Here is a 21,701-nt window from a genome sequence, read left to right on the forward strand (position 1 = left end):
TTTATCGCTGTACAGTTTTAAGTGTCTTGCTTTCAACTCCCTTTATTATCCGGCGTTATATTTCTCGATTCATAATATATATTTGAATACTCGAGAAGAGAATATTCGATGCATACAGTAGAATTGCAGGCTGTTATTAAGTTCGCGTTAGGAAAAAGCGACGGAAGGAGGCTCGCTGGGATTGGAATAAAGCGGCGACAAAGCGTCGTTAATAAAAAGACCCGCTCTTACTGCTACTAGACCTTACAAAGACCGGTGATATCATTAAATCGATCGCTGAATAATGCCATTGGTTTCCTTTCCCACTTCGTGCCTTTATACTAAATAGCGAGACGGGTCTTTTTTGTGCGCGGTGAACAAGGTAAAAGTGGATCCTCGGGAGAGGATGCAATTCACACGTTTTCTTTTTGTATTTTAACTAGCGCTTTCCAGTACATTCTCAGCACAATAAGTCGCGCTCGTTTTATCAAAAGATATCTCCCTCGAAACTCGCATGTAAAACACGAGAGATGTTAACTTGATGCACTAATTAATTCTAATATTTCTGACATCTATATATTCACCATTTTTAAATCTATTTGTAAACCCGAAGCTTAATTTTATTTCCATATAAGCGCACAAATAATCTCCACGATATCTCACTGATCTACTTAATCTCTTTCAATAATATTACTTAAAGCATTAGAAGCGAGTTTAAAGGTGATGCGTTATTATAGATCAAAATATTCAAATAGGAACGAACGAGAAAAAATTAACTTTTTCACTGATTCATAAATCGGAATAGTTTCTTGTCAATATAATTAATTTGCTACAAGTTGCAAATATAAATTATATTTTTGACAAAAGGTGCACTTGTAGATTGTTATTAAATTTATAATTTTATTTACAATTTATTAATTTTAGAAATAAAAACGCAAATAAAACCACTTTTGATTATAATCACCCGATTGTTCCTTTAACAATTCCCAAATATTATACTTATCTGAAATCAATATAATTTCCATTTTTAATAATCAATTGTTTATGTCACTATGCAAATTCTAAAGTAATAAAAAATAGCCTGCCTTTTTCAAGGATATGATTCGTGCAATAGTAACAATATTTAGATTAGTCAATCGCAATTTTCGACACGCAATTTGCGCAATCCCTTAGCGCTATTAATGCATCGTGAGGTTAATGTTGCGATACGTTTTCTCTCTCTGCCAATATAACATACTGTATGCGGATTGCAACATTGCGATAAAAATAAAGTGCACGAAAATAAAGCCAAGTTAAGCAGGTAAACGTGCTCACAATAGATTATTCGCGGTCGATGCATTTCGTCCGTTTCGCGAAAAGAAGCACGCATGAGGGTTTTACTCGATAAATCACGCATGTTTGCGACAGTATAGCGAGCTCGAAGGTTTTATTGCGTGCGAATATCCAAGACTATGCGAGGTTGTCATGAGTGACGGATGTAGCGTGTCGATGATTTTTATCGCGGCACGTGCGACGTTGATAATTTACATGCGTGTAGAAAAACGATACCGGTGATATGACGGTGATCCGTAATGCATGATGTATATGCATCGAACGTTTGATATTTCGTGCAACTTTTATTGAAATTTAGACGTGCGAAGCTGTCGATCATAAGTCATATAGCGTGATATCTTATTCTTTATTTAATTCTAAGTAAAAGCCTTCTCTGGAATAGAATTTTAAAGTTGGTTTTCAATTGGTTTTCAAGTTGTTTAAAATCGCGCACACACGCTAAAATGTTATGTAAAGTGAAACTGATGGTTGGTTGAATTTTTATTGAAATTGACATTATTGGTAAAAATAGATAGAATGCGGGATATAATACAGGAATGTAATATAGCCCGCGATATATTATAATCCTCGCTATTGTGATAATGCTTAAAACTGCATCCGCGAGTTTTATTAAACGCGTTAATTGACTACGTTGCTGTATATATTTTGGTCGTGTTATAATTATCGGAAAGAGAGACGTGCGCAACAGAAAATAAAATGGAATTTATAACGAGGCAGCCCATATTACTCGCAAGCTCTACAAAGTCCCGTGACTTTTAATCATCTGATGCAGTCGTTTCTTCTCTGGGAAAAATGAACGTGAGTGTAATTACTCGTAGCAACGTACGTAGCAGCAAGCCGAATTACAGACATGGTTTCCTTTAACCCGGCTCTCATTTAGCGTTCCTTCGAGCGTGTCTTTAAAATTTAAGCTGAAAGCTGAAACGATTCCATGAGACAGGTTTTCGAAATGCGTTTTTTCGGAGGAATAACTGTGGATTCATTTCACAACCTTTTTTTCTTGAATATATATATAATAGTGAATAAATGGCAGACGAGATGTGCGCTAAAGTGACATTTTCTAACAAATTTTTGTTAATAAGAAAATTAATTTCGTTAATTTCTGAAATATTGCAGCAGAAGGACAAATGCGATGTCGCAAATGAGCAGAAAATTTGCGAAAATTAATGAGCGACTGTCGTGAATGCGCCACGCGTCTCGCGACGAATTTTTCCATCGGTGCGGGAATTCGTATCGATTAGGGAAAATAAACGTTACGTAAGCGAAAGGTGCCATAATTTGGCCGAATTCAATGGACACGTCGGCCAATTCACTAGATAACTAGCGTGGTCCAATCAAGTGGAACGCCCTGATATACGGTGGCGGGTGCGTTTTTTTTGTAGAGAACCCAGGACTATTGATTTACTTGGTCAGTCGTGTTAAAAGATAAGCCCGCGTACGTATCGCTTTTACTACACAATTTTTAAATAGACGCCGCAAAAATAGATTCCAACTAACGAGCGCTTCGTATTTAGCTTGTCGTAATGTGATTAAGATCGCATCGGGAATAACACAGTCCCATCGTTTTAATCAGCCTAATCTCGTTAAGAGAAAGTTCATTTAATTTCAAGTACGAGATCCTAGAAAATACTGCACAATTAAAAGTGGAAAAGAGCGGAAATTGAATAAGAATCAATTACTTGGGGAAAAATCAACCAGTCGCTTATTTTTATTAACACATAGCATATTTCTATTATAATATAAATATTTTATCGTAAACATATTCTTTTCTGTATGTATAGCTAACAGCTCCCCCAAGACAATATGAAATATTCGCGTTTTCATATTGTTATTTCAATGTGAAACATAAATTTATATTTGCGAACGACAAATAACGCTTTCATTTATTATAATTAGAATTAATATAATTAAAATTTTTACCTCTGTTTAAATTGATGTGAAAAGTGCATTAAAATATTAATATTTTGAACATTTTCTCGCTTCTTGAGAGAGAAAGAGAGAGGAGAAAGAGAAAAAAGATCAAAAACACGTGTCTACTGCAGAGCTATGTTCTCTGCATCAAAGTAATGATATGCAAGTATCAGTACCGCATAATTGGACGTTCTCTTTGCCAAGGAAATTTCATAAAATTAAGCGTTGTTCCGTTGCGTGCATAGCCGAAAATAACCATAAATAAACCTTTCGCGAAAGCTCTGAGTTAATTAAATTTGAGGATAGCGATGCTTGCATTAATTATCGGTGTGGAAAGAAGCTTTTGAGACACACGTCGGGCTGGCCCGCGCTACTGGGAGCTAAAATTCTATAACCTTATATTTCGTGATACGCGAAATTTATAAAGTTGAACCGCCGCGCCGCGGTAAGTTGTTGTTAATTAACTGCACAATATCATATTTCTTGTACCGAAGTTTATTAAATTGTGCAAACGAATACAAAAGTAATATTACGTCGGTTGTTGAAAATATGATTGCTATACTCGAGCTCAATTATGACTAAAATGAGACTTGCTGAACTTTATTCCCCACAACAACTAATAACAGGGAAGTATGTAGGTATCTCTTTTCATCACAGCATTAATTGAACAACACGTGAATATACGCACATTGTGCATTATTGTGCCGTTAATAAAACATTGTTTGTTTCTCGTTGCTTTTGTAATTTATACGAAAGTTACAAAATAAGTTTTTTTATTAAATTGCACAGTCACTTCTTTAAAACCTATATACAAGAATTTGTACTGCATCTTTATTCGAACAATTACTACAATTATAAAAGTTGTCTCTTCGCTAGAGATCTGGAAAGAAAGCTATTTTTATTTCTCTTCTAACGTTGTGGCGTTGTGCGGCTTATTTGTTCTCGTTACAAAATTACGTTGTAATATACGAAGGCGCGGGCTTAACAGTGGTAACGAACAAAGTAACAATCACTCGGTCTAATTGTAAATTCTGAGGTCACATCTGGTTAGTTTCTTTCACCGTTTAAGTTCGTTTCTGTTCTTCTTGGGCGTCCCAGTCTGCGTATACACTATTGTCTTCTTCTCGGGTGTTGCACAAGTACGCGGAGCGAGAGAGCCGTCCTACAGTTACTTTTATTTCCTCTTCAACTTCTCTTTCCCGTCGGTTTAGCTCAGCGTTCAAACAAGTGCCGCGGATTACGTACATCCATTTTCACATGAGCACGGGAACTCCAAGAGAACACATGCCGCGCTAATCTCTAAACCTCTAAACAACCGCGTGTGCGCCGATTCTATTTTATCTCGTGAACTTACGCCGGATAATAAGTCGCAAATGAGGCTTACAACTTTTATAATAGTATGTTGGAATATCCCCCAAAAAATTAAGAGAATCTATAAAACTTAAAATACTGCATTTTTCCGTGAATGGCATATCTCTTGATCAATGATTTATACCTATGATTATATGATTTATATAACATATTCTATTCTATATTGAATCTATAATAAAATTTAGGATCGATTTTAGAAAAAAACCCAGTTCTTTTTTTCAACGTTTTTCTGTAAAACGTTTTCAAATTAAATTCTTTTATAATAGAATAGATAACCTTTATAGATTCGCGAACGAAACTTAAACTAAACTAAAATGAAAGAAATATTCTGTACTTATTTTACGTTTTAGATGAATAAATTTAAAAGAAATATTGCACGAAATTATTCTTGAAGATTTAAATTGATCTCATAAGAAAGTATTATTTGTCTGTCTGTGACAGTATTTTATTTATCCGTACGTCGTGAAAAGAGAAATCTATATATATATTTATATAAACTTGTCGGAGAAGCATCTCTACGCGAGTAATCGATTTTCTTTCATCGCCGGACAAGATCGGGAATCGCTCTCGTACGACGAGAGTTGCACAGGCACCGATGACGAACTTAATTGGATTTAATCTCGATTTAAGCATCTGCCTCGAGCAGAGTACGCCAACGTTCAATCCAACAATAGAATCGCTTTTGGCCCCGTGTATGTACACATGCCAGTCATTTTCAGGCAGAGACGACATCCCGCGAAAAGAATCTGCCCTGAACCATCTCAGAGGACAATCCGTATATACCGACAAGCTATTTGAAATAGTACTTTGAAATTTTTGGAATATAAAGAAAGTTATAACACTAAATAATTCTGTTGTGAAACTGCTGTGCACTGTTTTCTCAAGAATAAAAAAGTAACATGTAGTGCTAACGTTTCATATTGACAATAAAGAATTTTTTTTTTAAATAAACACATGCAAATTTCAATAATTCAATTGTAGAACTAATAGAACTTTATGACGATTAAAAATAAAGACAGAGGAACGATAGAAATTATATTAGCATAAATGAAATAGCAGAGAATTTGGTTTAGAACCGGAAATTCTGTACATTTTATATGAGCACAAAAACATAAATTGTATATTATTAGAGGAAAGTCCCCTATTATGAGATAGGGATCCTAATATGAGATGACAGGATTTTTTCATGGTGGGATCAACAGATGCGGCCTATATAGGGCCTTTTAGCTTAACATATCTCATATTAGGATCCTGTCTCATAATAGGGGACTTTCCTCTATATTAATAACCATATTAATAGCAAGGTAATATTATAATAACCAAATTATTCAGATCTTGACAAATTAATTATCTCTTTTTCGTCATTAAATTTAATTGATTGGGTTACGTTCAAGCCAGAATACATATATATCTACGTTTAATAGTTTGGTCGGGAGTCAATGGTCCATTAAATTATAAAGCCAATATCGAAGAGATATTGTGTCGGATCTGCCATGAATAATTCAATTCTTATTTGTCATAGGACTCAATTTAACTTGGAACAACGCGTTTGAAGTTTCACGATATCCCGTCGAACTCTTCCGTGCGCGGTGCAAACGATATTCGAACGAATCCGCGGCGGCTAAATGATTTGGCCATCGTTGAATTTAATTCCTCGGAGATCGTTAAGAACGACGGCGCGAGCGTTTAAACTCGCTCCTAACGTTTTCTTAATTTTGCGACCGCGCGCGGCTACGCTCGACCGTTCTTGAAGTCCGAAATTTTTACCTCTCGAAAAGATGAAATTCTTACGGAGAGATAAGTTCTTGCAAATTGCCGGGAACAAAAGTTTAAAGGTCTCGATTTGTCTTCCAGCGTGCGAGAACATTTCCCGTCCGTGTTAAATTAGTTCGTGAAACATTAATTGAGTATGCCGTTGGCATTCGTGCGCGCGTTTACTATAGGGGCCGCGCATTTTAATGTGAAATGCCCCCATCCGCGACTTCGTGAACTCAGCATTTTAATCTTAGATAGCCGATTAATCTTAATTCTTCAGTCACTTGTCCAATATATTTTTTTAATAAGTTTTGATTACTTTTTAACTGTCTCTTAATCTTCAGAGTTTTAGCTAGCTTTCTATTATCTTATTTAATTCCTTTTAAGATGTGTTACGATTCCGATTCAATAAATTAAATAATCCAATCTTATTATCATATAAGAAATTGAGTCACGCTATGCATACACGACGTGCATGTTTACGTAAGAAGTCGCTATTACCGAAATAATAAATTCGTAATGATACAAAAATGAAAATTGAAAAAATACCGAGGGCATCTGTGTCCCGTGATTTCGATCGGCAGTAGATTCGACCTCTCACGAGAGAGCTCACCTGAATTTCGAATCGCGTGTTACCGCGGCATGAGTATCGCGGTAGAACAAAGCGAGAGCCGCCAAGATAGGCTGAACGTGATTCACGAAGACTGAAACATATCGCGGTATTTGCTGTAGTCTACCCGAGCGTGCGGAAATGGTTGCAAAGCAAGAATTTCCGTATAGATACGGAGATGCGGCGCGGTATCCGAGCATGAAAGGCACTTTGCTTCAGGAGCTTTGGCAAAAATCCCGCGTTTCAAGAATCCTTGAAACGTTCATTTTTCAACGAGATTCTGATGTTATAAGATCACGGTACACGGAATAATTTACGATATATAAAATAATGCAGCAGTTCCACTAGATTTAACAAATAATTTTGCTTGTTAAATCAAGTATATTTTTGTAAATGTTTTTATGATCTCAACCAAACGAAACAATATGATCAATTAATCAAAGTAAAATTAGTAACGCGCAATTAGATAAATAGTTAAAGTAACTAAAAATAATTAAACTGAAATAGCCATTAATTTAAAACATAAAAAGTTGATGCGGCAGATGTTGTGTGATTTTTCTTCTTTTATTATATAGATACTGCTGATGGATACACTTTAGAGTGGGCGATATATTACATAAAGATAGCACGCTAATTGTGTCATCGATTTGTAGTCTACATACATTATGAACTCTGTTATTAGCTAGTCGCTAACTTTTCATTCACCATGTATACACAGGTCATACTAAGGCTATTTACGCGTACTATGTATCGGTACCACTGTTCACAAATAGGGGAGACCAGGGCTCGTTGGCACAGTTTTCACAATTTCGGCATTTGAGTTTTTAAACAACTAATTTTCATGATTAAACAGTACTAATATGATAGAGAGAACCTTTCTCTACATTTTCATGCCAGGAACGCTCCTGTATACTGTGTAGTTTCTTCGTAATAAGTGAAATACGAACATGCTGCATTGTAGCCAACTTGCCCCGATAGTAGGGTAAGTTGGCTATGCGACAAAAGTCTATGTTAAATTAATAAAAACGTAATAGAAACACAAAACGGATAACAGATATGTAACTTCTTGATAAAGATTGTATCTTTTAAAGTTATTTTGTAATAATCGAATAGCAAAATGCTGTTGCAGAAAAACAATTCTAACTATTTTAAATGTAGCTTTCTTCAACATAAAAATATTAATATAAATATATATCTAGCTTCTATCAGCATTGTAGGTAGCAAATCACATACTCACACAGGTCTCACGCGCGCGGCAACAACAAGTGAAGCTAAGCGTGTTTTGATATATGTAAGACACCAACATACCCCATCCCTACATACGTTTGATTTCATTTTATTACAATAAATTACGGTTGTTCCTCAAAATAACATGTCGTATAGTAACAGAAACTTTTCTTTTAACTAATGATTCGTCACTTTGATTTCCTTCTCTGAAGAACATTAATACAATATTTTGAAACTCTCAAAAATTTACTTGCCACCTCTTGAATCAGAGTTTTCTCTCTTTCTATTGTAATACTTGTTTGACTTAAATAAAACTTTGGGAAAAGTACGTATGTCATAAAAGAGATATTTTGTGACAATTTTCTTATTGTTTCTTTCGCTATAAATACATAAACGGAACGCATTGCCAACTTGCCTCTTGTGCCAACAAGCCCCGGTCTCCCCTAAAAATCAATATGTAGACGGACCTAGATACACATTCCTCCTTATTTGCTCTTGTATCTCTGATTAATTTAAAATAACCACGTGTACTCCCTATAACTAAACAAACATAAACCGTGGGTAGAAATTCCGTTAATTAATATCATCGAGTTACAGTCCATTACCGTGTAAATTTTTTATTAATAACCTGACTCTCGCATCTTTCTAACTACCGATGGCAAACATTATTCTAGTGTGCTCTTAACTTTTTATTTTAATTTTAATATGTAACTTTTTAAATTCTCAACATTTATACATATAGATATTCCGTAAAAATCAAATTCTTTTATTAAAAATAGATAATGTCCATATGCGCCATGTATGCTTTCAGTAACAAGCACAGAAGTTTAACGAACGTTGGATAGAAAATTATATCAGGCAAGCTCATCTAAGGGTTTAAATAATTTAGACTGAGCTTACAAAACGCTCGCAAGATATATTCGTAGACGCAAGATAAAACGAAGTTACATTTTGAAACTCGTTCGTGCTGTCGAGCATCTCCTCGTAGCGAGCGTGTGCAAATCTATTTCGCGAATGGGTGTTGAAGGGCGCGGGCTTCGAGGTGTTTTTAAATGCACGCGAGAGCCATAATATCGCGACCATGAAATCAAGCGCTCTATTCAGCCTCGTAACTAGAGTCGCCCGGTTAATGACGGCTTACCTGTAGTCGGCGACACGATCGGCGTCGTTGACGGTCGAGTTCGGCGTTATTTTAAAAATGTGAAGGCCGAAGGGTAGATCGCGCCGATAATCTCGCGGCAGTGGACTTTTTATCGTTGAATCACCTAGGCTGCGGCTTAAAAATAAAGCTTAAAAAAAATTCGTGTTTAGGTGTTCGACTTTCCACTCGAGGATGTCCGATTTTGACGAGTTAAATAAATATGTTATTCAATTTTTTTATGACTTATTTGCTATCGTGAAGATTTTATCTAATGCGTCTGGCAAGACTGTACTAGTCGATTAAAATCATGATTGTTATCTTACATAGCTTCTCATTTTTATCGTGAGATCGCATTTTTATATACCCTTTTTAAACACTTCTCTTCATTCAAGACTATTATTTCTTAAGTATTTGTACTTAATTACAATTGTTTGTCTTTTAATGCGTGCTTCTGTTTACACTTAGCCAATGGTAACAAAACAATGGTATTGTCGAAGCACGTCGCATCAGTCTGTTCATATTTGCTTTACATCGTTGTTTACGCAATGAATTCGCGTAGCCAGTTATTTCATCAATACGCGACGTCGCCATCGTATCGTTACGTGGATTCATAGATATTTAACGCAAGGACGACGGCTATTTTTGCTTCACGTAGCGGCTATACATAGCCCCTTATTTAAAACTTCGTTAATTATTCGAAATGGCACACCGTTCATTTATCTCTAATTGTGGACATTCTGAGGCTTTATCTACTACTACTTTAACATAGGCTTTCATACTACATTTATATATGTGTGTGTGTGAAGCGTTTATATTCGCACAAAGAAATTAAGTTGCAGGTTCCTGTCATATATTACGCATTTGTGTATACAAATTTTACATCGTTTCGTAAATTGCAGTTCAAATGACGCATGTTTTATGCACGTAAGACACGCGTCTCTTTCCCTCTTGCTTCCAAGTCACACCGCACCGTAGCTTTGGTTGTCCTCGGTCTACGTCTATGATATCGACACACACATAGCGATATTATTGCCGATCTCCTTACTGTACCGATGTAAACCGCCGGTACGAGTGTCGGGGATTTATGCTTTCCGCAGGCACGTACCGGAGTTTTCCTTCGCGCACCGCCAACTAACTCGACTGCAGTGGATGCACTTGGTTTTCGCCGGCGGTCGTCCAAGTCTCATTTCATTCATGGCACGATCGCGTCCGTCCGTTCCGTCAGCTCCGATTTCTCTTCTTCTTCCTTCTACTTGCCTTCCCCAACAATCCCAACTTCTCTCCTTTCGCTCCATCCTTTTTCTCCGTCTCGACTGCAAGTCTGCATTCATCTCTTCCTTTTAGTATGTTTGTCTCTTCTTGGCTCTCTCTCTCTCCTCTTCTGTTCTTTCTCTCTGCCTCTCATTCTCTTTCTCCGTCTTTCTCTCTCTTTCGTTTCTTGAAATGTCGCGCGTATATGGTCGCTAACACAGGGCCTGGGTTTCATTCGTATTCTCGAACTTCATCGGCGAACTTAAAAGCGAAAGGGGAACAAAAGCCCGGGTCGGGCTTTTGTATGTGTGCACAAGCGTGGTTGCTCGACACGCAGGCTTCCATGAGCGGAAGAAGAGGGGTTTTAGCCGTTGCTCATTCGAGCAAGGATGACGTAAGAATCCTTTTAATCCTTTCTTAAAGAACAGGTCATCGAGAGACGACAGTGCGACGATGATGAACGCGAAAGATTTTCTTTTACTGCATAATATGCGTCGCTGTCATTTCATTGCTGTTTTTTTTTTCGACATACGCGCAAAATTCGATAAACACGTATTTTGTACTTCTTTTTAAATCTGTTTCTTTCGATGCATTTCTCGATTTTAGACTGCGTTATTTGATATTTACAATTCTATTTTTTTTGTCTTTAAACTGCTATCATTCTCGAAAATTGTATCAATCGATAATAACTATTTAAGATTTTTTTTTGCTAATTATTATTTATTTTTTACTTTTTATATCTCTTTTTTATTATCTTGCTCCATTTTTGTTATTTCAATTCTTTCATTTTACTCTTACTTTAAGCAGCTTGCAACACGTATACATACACGGAAAGCCATTTTTTTAAATTATTTATTTTATCTTATTTATAGTGAAGTTTTTTTAAATGTACACACACACATTTACGCTTTCTCTCTTATATTTTTTAAAAGAATAGATTTTGTATTCCAAAGTGCTTATCTCCTTTCCATTCCCTATCTCTCTCCATTACTAATTTATATCAATCGTATTTGTGAGCTGATACGGCGGTTTTGTCGAACGATCGCGTTTGCCACTAGAGCCAATTAAAACTTTCTTGTTCACAAGGCGGAAGGTGGATAGTCAATTCTGCTACCTAATGCAACCCGCTTTCGTCTTGCGAAGTTACAAATTGAAAGAACCAATATCGCTGTAGAACGAAGCTTAGAACAAGAAAGAAGCTTAGCGTTCATTTCGTTCATTATTTGCGTGGGTAAAAAAGTCCTTAATTTTTTTCTTTCTTTTTCGATATTATTTTATACTATTTCTTATATTTTACAGTCACATAGCATTAAGAATGTAAAATCTGTTTATATTTTAAATGTCTCGAATCATAAAATTTATTAGCTAACCTTAGTCCAATTTCAATGCAATTTTATGCACGCATTGTGCATGAAATATAATTGTGTAATATTACTGACTATAAACCATATTTCTGGATTGAATTTTATATCGAAATTTTTAGATTGCAAAATTCTTTTTCCTGATTATAACAAGATTTTTATTCTCTTTGAAACGAAAATCTTTCTAGAAATTGATCGACCAATGCGCGTTTCAAGCAAAAAGAAAATCATAGACGCTGAATCGGGTGAATAATGCAAGTATTCGCGATTCGTATTAATCCTGTGAAACTCATTCTCAATTTTATGACTGCTTTGATAATAGTGGCTCAATGTGCGTGTATATTTTACAAAACGAGAATGAACGAGACGACAAATTGATTGGTCAAGTTAGTCGGTTAATTTTCTCGGCGGAACAACATCGTCCATTACTTAACTCGTGTCACGCTCAAATAGTTTAAATACCATGGCAGTGGACATTGTATTCCGCCGGTTAGGGTAACCGAAGCTGGTTAGTAGGTCGTTGGTCGAAGGGTAGTTTGGGCGCGCGATGGTCAGTGTAAGAGGAAGGGGAGAGCCGACGAGCATGCCAACACGGAATCCTGGGTTTCTCGAACCCGGATGCTGAGGGGTTGTGCAGACGCCGACCAGTGGGACGAGACTCGTGGCTAGTTGGCTCCGTGGTGGTCGTGGAAAGTCCTTGGTATGCCACATGAACACTCTGAATATTGGTTACGTACGTGCCTGACCTACCGCAAGCAGCCGGATATGTCACTTCCGGGTACGCGCCGATTTCATTGCACTGCCCCCTGAAATTCTCTCCCCCCCCCCCTAAATATGTATATAGAAAGAGAGAGAGAGAGAGAGAGAGAGAAGAATATACATAATATATATTCTTATATATACCGTCATTTCCTTCACCGCTGATTGTCTTTAGTTCTAACAGAGATATTCCTGTTGCATAAATTGGTCGATCGACGTCGAGCTTATCGACGATGCAAATTGGCTACGAGAAACTAATATTAAATTATCTACCTTTGCAAATTGGATAGTAAAATATTAATATTTAGCTACCTTTATCAGCAAGATTATTGAAACTGCATGAGGATTGATATTATGCGAAATGTTATGCGCTGCATAATTTATACAGAAACTTATAATTATGAATGATTTTTAATTTCGATTCAAATCTTCTAAAAAAGAGAACCCCTTTCTATTTCCTTGTACTTTAGTGTGAAACATATATTTAATGTGGTATCTTAAAGCGAGAATCCATTTGCGGAAAAAAAGCGAAAAAGTGAATGCAAAAAGACACCGATCAAGAAACATTTATTTTCGGGTTATTTCATCTCTTCAAACGGGTGAATCTTCGGAGATAATGGCTTCAGTAGATGTAAAAGTAGACGACTCATAGCCATTACACAGGAGTGCGCAAGCACTTCCATTAAAATCTCGAGTGGTCGAAATGAAATAAAAGCGCGTTTTCACACGGTGTCTTCCTTTCAGGATTCTCGAAAAATATGTTGCACAGGTCCGCGGAGAGATCCAAGAGAAGGTCGATTCGTCGTAGCGAATAACCACGTGAGTTATCCAAGTGAGAACAAAACCTGTTATCGAACTGTTATTTCTGCGCCAGGCACTTTCCTCCGTCGCGATTCTCGCGACCAGCCCTTTTCCCGGTTTCCACACCGTTTGTCTCCTTTTTGCTTTCTTAGCGCTACGTCAGACATTAATTTTTATTATAGCCTTGTAGGCTTGTCTCACGCGCGTCTATGATAACGCCAGATTGATTGATTTCGGGTATACCGCTCCCTCTTTCACGCTCATAAATTATTATATCTTTCGCACGTTCCTTCGAGCGCATATCACATATCGATGGATACATATCATCTTGACGATTGTTTCGCGTGTCCCGTTCGTTTAAATCCGATAATTTTTCGTCGTTCTATAACTTTAACATATTGACGTTTCCATCAGCCAGCGACCTCGTGCCATGCTATCTACAGGGTGATTTTATACATCAAAATGATTTTAAATCCTCCGCTGGATGAATCTCCGTCCTCGAGAAAACTGCAATCGATTTTTCTTTAGCAGAAATTTGTTGAAGGACATATCTCTTTATCGCGATTTTTCTATTCTCGGTTACGTACTTAAAGTATTAATAACTCAAAGTTTCAAAATAATAGTAAAATGCATTTAAAATCAAGCAAAAAAAATAGAAATAAGATTTTTTTAAACAAAAACAATGATAAGGACCGGAATTCGGTCGAAACGTCGTGCAATCTTGTATCAATTGGCCAGTTGGGTCGAAATAAAACGACTTATTAAGATTTTTTTCTTTATAGTTTTATGAATTTTATTATATTTACACAATACAATACATATATATGTATATATATGTATGTACCTAGATTGAGTTCTGGAGTATAATAATAAATCATGTTACACAATATTATCAAATTATTTTCTTGCTAAAGAGGGAGGAGAATTAAGGAAAAGTTGAGAGGCTCTAAATTAATTAAAAGCGTCACAAAGGAAAATTATTAGTTTGGCACCAACCTGTAGTACGGCATATTGCTCGAGGGGTGTGCTTGGATGAATTGCACGATACCAGGAGGAGATACCGGTAATTTATTGCACTTCCCTCTGATTTTCCTTGTACGTTTGTAACGCGTTTGTTCCGCTGTAACACAATTGTTTGCAGTGGCGAATGCTTATTAGATCCTTTGAAACTTTGGTTAGAGTGTGAAGTGGTGCGTTTCGAGTATATAGTATATATATATATATATATATATATATATTACTTTCAAACTTGCATAATAGCTTTCGTGCATACACATATATGATGTTGAGAAAGCCTCGTTAGTGGGCATTAGATACACGCAGCGTTACTTGGCCATAGTTTACAATGTGGTTGTTAAAAACATGAATAATACTACTTGTGAAATACGTGGTTTTCCGCAATGCAGAACTGTTTGGACTAAATAATATACATGTCGTGTATGTAATATGGCCGCTCAATTTTGTGATTTAATTTATTTACGTTCGCGCAAATATTTTTTTGTACGGCAAAAATTGTATAAAAGTCTTTAATGCGTACTTTTAATAAGGACAAGCGTAATATTGTGCGAAAAAAATTTCATAATTTTTTTATTTGTTACATCTTGATGCAAAATGAACATTGCATTTATACAGATATGTTTTTTTTTATGTGATTCAGCCATGAAACATTAATTGCGTCTTTGATGTATGTCACTTATCTAAAAGCGTAAAGTAAGGAAATGGAATAGTTCTAACGCTTTTTCATTTTATTGAGTTGTTAAATAACTGACTATTAGCATTTCATGCAAACATAAGCACTCATTTGAAGGTCTGTTGAAGTCCATAATTCAGCGCTGTTACTCATGTATATTTTACAAAGTTCAAGTTCCGCGAAAATCCCTTAATTCTCACTGTTAACTATCTTCTATTAACTAATCAGACTTAACATGTTCCCCGCAGAGAAATTCATTGTATAGTTTTGCTAAAGAGTATATTATTAAACTTTAACGCACTTGAAAACTCTGTATATTTATGTAACGGGCTTGTGCTGAGTGGCGGGGAAAATGGATGAGAAGCTTGGACACGAGTATCTGTAGTGAGTTAAGGAAAAACTTTTTTCGGGAGTTTTCTCTTGCAAAGAGAGAGACAGAGATAAATTACTTTCTCGACCGCGGTCTTCCTTCATACGGTAAATCAGCGATGCGATTGCGAATTATTTTTTTGCCTCTCAGTGTTACTTCTATCGTGGAGGTAGAAAGTACAACTCCAGGCAGTTCGTGAAATGTAATTAAAGTGTAAATACCAAGAATTTAGAATACGTTCAACATTTCTTCGCGCAAATAAGTAATAGTGATCATTTCGGATTGCAGTTTAATGCGAACCGTGAAAAGGAATAATAATATTTGGATAAAGCTGCTAATCTCTCTCTCATCGAAAGCGGTTTGTATTTTCGTCATGTTTATCCGCGGAATCGATCGGGTGTAATCCTCGTGTAGGAGCGAAAGGTGAAAAGTGAAAATTTTACACGGATTTGCTGAGCTCAGCGGTGCAGCGGCGTAAAATGATAATATCTGATCCGATATCAACGTGATATTCGAAATGGTGAGGAAGTTGCCTGCATATGAGTTTTATACGTCGCACGCTCATAAAATGTTGCGCGAAAATGGAAAATGACATCTTTCTGATATACAATCCGCTTAGAGCGCATCGTGGTGATATACTATCTCGACGATCGCAAATTTGGACTTTTACGACCTGTCCGAGCTCGCCGATGGACAAGTAATCGACTATATCTCCGGCGCGTCATGAATGTATCGCCCACGGGATTTACGGGATACGCGCTAGAGGTAACCACGATCTTTGGAAGCGAGAACATGAATTTTGCAAGGTTGACGAGGATCGATTTCGAGAGCCGCCATGGAAAGTCTTAGCGGACACGTGCTTAATATCCGTTCTCGCTGTCTCAATAACGGGGATTTTTATCGCAAATCGCTCTTGTGCACCTACATTTGATAATATCGTTAACACAAATGTCCGACAAGAATGTTTCTCCGATTAAAGTTCTTTCATTAAAACGAAGTTCGATCGATTAAACGTAATTTCCTCCCGCGAACTTTTCAGCGCTCCGTTTACTTCATTTCTTTACAAATTAACGTCCGCTCACAATGGCTAATTTAAAAGCGCCTGCATTCGCAGCTTTAGAAGAGTAACCGTACGATTATTTCATAACGAGCAAGTTTCTTGCGTGCTAACAAGAAACACCGCTTTTTACATTGTGTTTTCCCATTGTTATGACCGGTTGCTTATATAAAGCGAAGGAATCATTTTGCTGTTTCGCTGCTTGTTTCGATGTACGATACCCGACCTTTGTTTTAATAAAAGACGGCATAAAATTAAAAAGGTAACATCTAGATTGAAAATTCTTTTGATCCGACTTGCTTCATTCTTTCTCCTTCTTAACCTGCGCTTCTTAATTTAAAGATCAGCTAATCCGCGAAAAAAAACAATTATGCCGCTATCTCAATTTGACGTTTGGGATAAAAGAGAAATTAAACTAACGGCAGTCTTCTATTATACCTGTAACAAGCTCGCAAACATTTCCTTTCTCCCTCTTTCAATTTTCTTTCGTTTCTTGAAATTTGTAATTTGCTATCTTCAGTTTCATCTCTTTCATTTTACGTTATTGTTTACAAGACGAAGTATAGAGTTCGTTTTCTCTCAGTAATTACAGAACATAAGATGTAAGATTTATCTGAGGGTAAACAAACGTTTTCCCATTTTCCTCCTTTTCTTTAACCGATCGCAATTAATTCCACCCTCTTATCTCGGATTATTCTCTTACCGTCGTATCTCAATATCTATTTTTCTATCCCTTATATCTCTGCTTTATGTATACCGTGTATAGTATTCAAACAAGGGAGACAGCCGTAGGGGAGTAGCGGTATAAATTTTACTTTACGTGAATTTGCACGATGGCCGTCACCCGCCGTCATCTCCTGCCCATTATCGTCTCTAATGTGCGAGCTTTACGTACATACGCTCCTACCAGGCGCGGCATCAGTATCTACCATCGCATGCCGGCATGTTGACATTCTTGTCGGTCCGCGTAGTACGTGCAAGCTCGGCGATAGCTATACTGGGGGTGGGATGCACCTTGGGAGCCCGGCGCTACATACGCCACGAGTTCCCGGGGAACGTACCATTCGCTCTGGCCGTGTATGTAGGTACGATCCGTTACGTGATTTCCCGCGTTCCTTGGCTTTCGGCTCCTAACTCGGAGACGTGAATACTTAACGACGGTGTAAAACCTCTCTCTTTCCGCAAACGAAAAGTAGAAGTCGTACGTCAGCTAAGTGCCAAAAACAACATCGTAAGCTGTGAGCGGAGGAAAAAAGTCCTCTTACGGACGGAAGAATCTAAAAATCTTTATTATGCAACTCTTTCAAATCCGTGAACTTAAATATAACCAGCGTGGTATTTGCAGCTAGGATCGATCAAATCCATAATTTGCAGGGTCCATAACTTAATTATGAAATTAAATATTCGTGGATCTTATTAATTATGAGCTTATTAATTAATTCACTCCTGCAGCTTTGAATTATTATACGTTTGTCATCGAGAAAATTTTCCACAAGTAGGAAACCGCTCTCTCTCTCTCTCTCTCTCTCTCTCTCTCTCTCTCCTCTCTCTCTCTCTCTCTCTCTCTCTCTCTCTCTCTCTCTCTCTCTCTCTCTTTCTCTCTCAATTTTATCGGATAATACGGATCCTTCGTTTCACTCGTTGAGCAACGAGCTTGCCGCGGAGACAACGTTTCGACATTTTCGCGACTATCCTTCTCTTTTTCTTTTCGCCGGTTGGAACGCCACTTCACTTATCTCTCTCGCTCGACGAAACATCGCATTCGAAGTTCCAACGCGTGTTAATTCCATCCAACCGCATTGCCGTCGTATTGTGACGACGAAACAAGGGAGGATTCGAGCTTCCTGCTTCTCTTAACAGTTAGCGCACCGCGATGCGCCGGTAATTTCGTTGCTTGCGCTTTCCCGTCGAATCTCCATTCTCGCCGAAGTAAAGCGCGCAATAAATCCCCGCCGGTCTTCTTACAGCGTAACGGGTATTTATGGGCGGCACGGGATTAAAGCGCGTTCCTCTCGTTGCGTTTTCCGCGCGCGATAAGAGCCCGCGTCTTCTCTCCCCCCCCCCTCTCCTCAGCCCTCCCTTACACCGCGAGAACGCAGTAAATTCTTTGTGCTTTCATCTCACGACTCGAATTTCGCGAAGAACTCTACCCAGAGGGATCATCCCCCGTCTGTGAGTTCGTATCGGATGAATGTGCTCGCTCGCTCGCTGCAATATCCTCATCTGCTTAGGCGACGGCACGGAGATAAGCCGATGTTTCCAGTTCCCCGTGTCTTAAAGGAACCCTCTTACATCGAGGAAGTTATGACGAAACGCTTCAAGAGATGCCGACAGACGAAAGTATCATTGACGACGTATACAGAATGCTCCGAGCCAAGCGTGCTTTCTTTTAACCCGATGCTCGATGCTCAGTGATAGTGTGCAGTGACTTGGGAGATATATCTAGCATTGAACGATTTTCGAAAAAATGTTATTTATTTTTACTATGAAAAAGCGAAAAACGGATATGATTCCGCAGTTGAGAATAGACACGCTCTGCATAGCACATTCGATCTCCCTTTTGCATTTTAGATCGTCTGCTCTGACGTCTTGCTCGTCCACTAACATGCCCTATTTCTTTATTAGCCAAGCGAATCAACGTCAAAAGTTTCGTGTTTGCGATCTGCTAACTGGCAGATATATGTAAGAATTGTAGCACTGGAAATACAGAACGATTCTAAAACGGGGTCACAAAATTTTCACGTGCATTTCTCAATTGATTCAAAATTGATCTTTTCACCTTTACGGCCAATGTCTCGAGAATTATTTACTCAAATAATAAAAGTTTTCTGGCTCAAGTCTATATTATCAGCACATGAATTTCGCAAAGGAAATAATTCAAATGTAGGTATGCATGGTTGTGATAATGAAAAACGCACGCGCACGAAATTTCGGAACGATATTCGGCTATCCCGGTTATCCGTTTTGAAGACTTTGTATTGCACGTATAGACAGTTATTTGAGAGAATTTGGGTCGCGACTGGGATAAAATCGCCGTCTCTTTAATATTGCAACGTTAAAACTCAAAGTTTTCAAACGCAAGGTGACGGCATTGAGATTATCGCGATGGCTAGAGAATCATTGTATTATTCGTCGTTCTCGTTTATTTATATATATCGAATGTTCGTCGATTTCCCCTTCATCTTCATTTATATTTTATCAAACAAGTTACTTGACATTTGTCTTATATATAATTTTTTTAGAATTTGTTATAAATCCAAGATACCATAAATGCCATTGATACAGATATAAAGTTATAATAGATAGAGGAAAGTCCCTTATATTATGAGATACTACATCTATTTTGTGTGATTATCGGAAGTCTGTGGGCAGAATTGAAAAATGTAGTAGGTCATTTTAAAGGGAATTTAATAAGCTTTAATATGCTGAAATGTAAAATCTAATTTAAATATTAATTTTTCTGAAAATTAGAAAAATGTAAAAAATAAGCTTCATGCAAAATCGAAAAAGTGTGCTCCTAATATGAGATACCCCGAAAAATCGCTAATAAAGTGCAAAATACATCGGTATTGCAATTAGAAAACTTCATTTAATGTCTCTGAAATACAAATGTAATGGAGAAGCTTATTTGCAATGATCGCAAACCCACTTATACTCAATATTTCCAGCGGAGTGTGCGCCCAGCATGAGCATGCGATCACCATCAGCACACTTTTATAAGTTCGTATGAACCTTCCCTTAACTTTAACATAGTATTTTCCCTCTTTTTATTACTGTACAATAACCTTATTCATACTCTAGCAACGATCGTCACCCTGAATATCTCATACTACGGACCCCACGCCTTGCGGTTTCGCGATCACCAAATCTATCCTCTACAATTAAGCAACTCAACATATCCTGTATTTTCATATTAATACGACCTTACTCCATCGCTGCATACAGAACTCATTGTCAAATATTTATTTATTATTTAAGAAACAAGATTCAAAGTCTCACCTTCATGGAACTTGACAACATCTAAATTCACAATATCGATATTCGTAACGAGTGCATGCACGATCGAACAATGAATTTTCTACTAAATAGGTTTTACCCCAAGGGCATAATAAGTTCATGGTGGAACCAACAAATAGAACCTATTAGTTTAGCAGAAACCCCGCTATCGCATATTAGGAGCTTATCTCATAACAGGGGATTTTCCTCAACGCATTTTAAATTATATCATTTTATATTATATATGACTGTTGTCGTTTTCGCGAACCTTGTCCTCATTGTACATTGTGCGATTTTTCTTAAACAAGCGTTCTTGTAGGTTTTTCTTTTAGAATAGCACCGAGAGAGACATACATTTGTCGTGTTTTTCACATCATTTGCGACGTTGCGCATCAAAAACTGCAAATCGCGAGCGCGATGCGACATTCAGTGAAAAAGATTCTCCGCTTGTCTCATTATACTCCACAGCAGAGTTCCAGATTTTTTTTACTTTTATCGTCCGTTTTATCGAGTTTTCCGCGTATCGCATCCTGTCTGTTTCTTTCTCGCAAGAAAAGAAACGTTACGATTTTATGCGACACAAATAACGCTGGTAAATTTTACCTGCTGTTTTTTATTTCATATGCTTGGAGGATTTGCGAGATTATTTTATCACTATCTTTTCCCGATATTTAATCGTATTTCTTTCATGCAGTAATTTAATCCGTAATTGATGAATAAAGTTTCCCACGAACGTCCATACGTATTTGCATTTTAAAAAGAAAAACACTTCCATACTTCTCTGTTAAAAAGATATCGTATTATTAAACGGAAAATGATTGATTTTGACAGCTCTACGTTCTTGATAAAATAAGCGTTTTCTATTTAATTGATTATTACTCGTTATGTCAAAGTAACACACGCGTGTATTTGATACAATGCCGTTCGATCATTTTATAGAACGATTTAATGCCCGCGTATATTTCAATCTGTCGACATTTCAGTTTACAACTCGCGCGAAGAGACTCTCGAGAAATTCGAGTCGCTAGGAAAATTAATTTCTGTTGCGTCGTACCCCCGCCGTTAGGATGTAACGCGATAATCCCTTCAC

The 21,701-nt window shown here is 37.3% G+C and overlaps 1 protein-coding gene across 5 annotated transcripts in view; it reads left to right on the forward strand.

The window, feature by feature from the left end:
- The window catches only part of Oamb (Octopamine receptor in mushroom bodies), a 121,472-nt gene that overhangs the window by 4,060 nt on the left and 95,711 nt on the right, over window positions 1-21,701 (forward strand). The gene's annotated exons all lie outside the window — the stretch shown is intronic.

The sequence above is a fragment of the Temnothorax nylanderi genome, unplaced genomic scaffold (genome assembly GCF_030848795.1).
Source record: "Temnothorax nylanderi isolate EJ_2023f unplaced genomic scaffold, tnyl_v1.0 TNYL_tig0143_pilon, whole genome shotgun sequence".
NCBI lineage: Eukaryota > Metazoa > Arthropoda > Insecta > Hymenoptera > Formicidae > Temnothorax > Temnothorax nylanderi.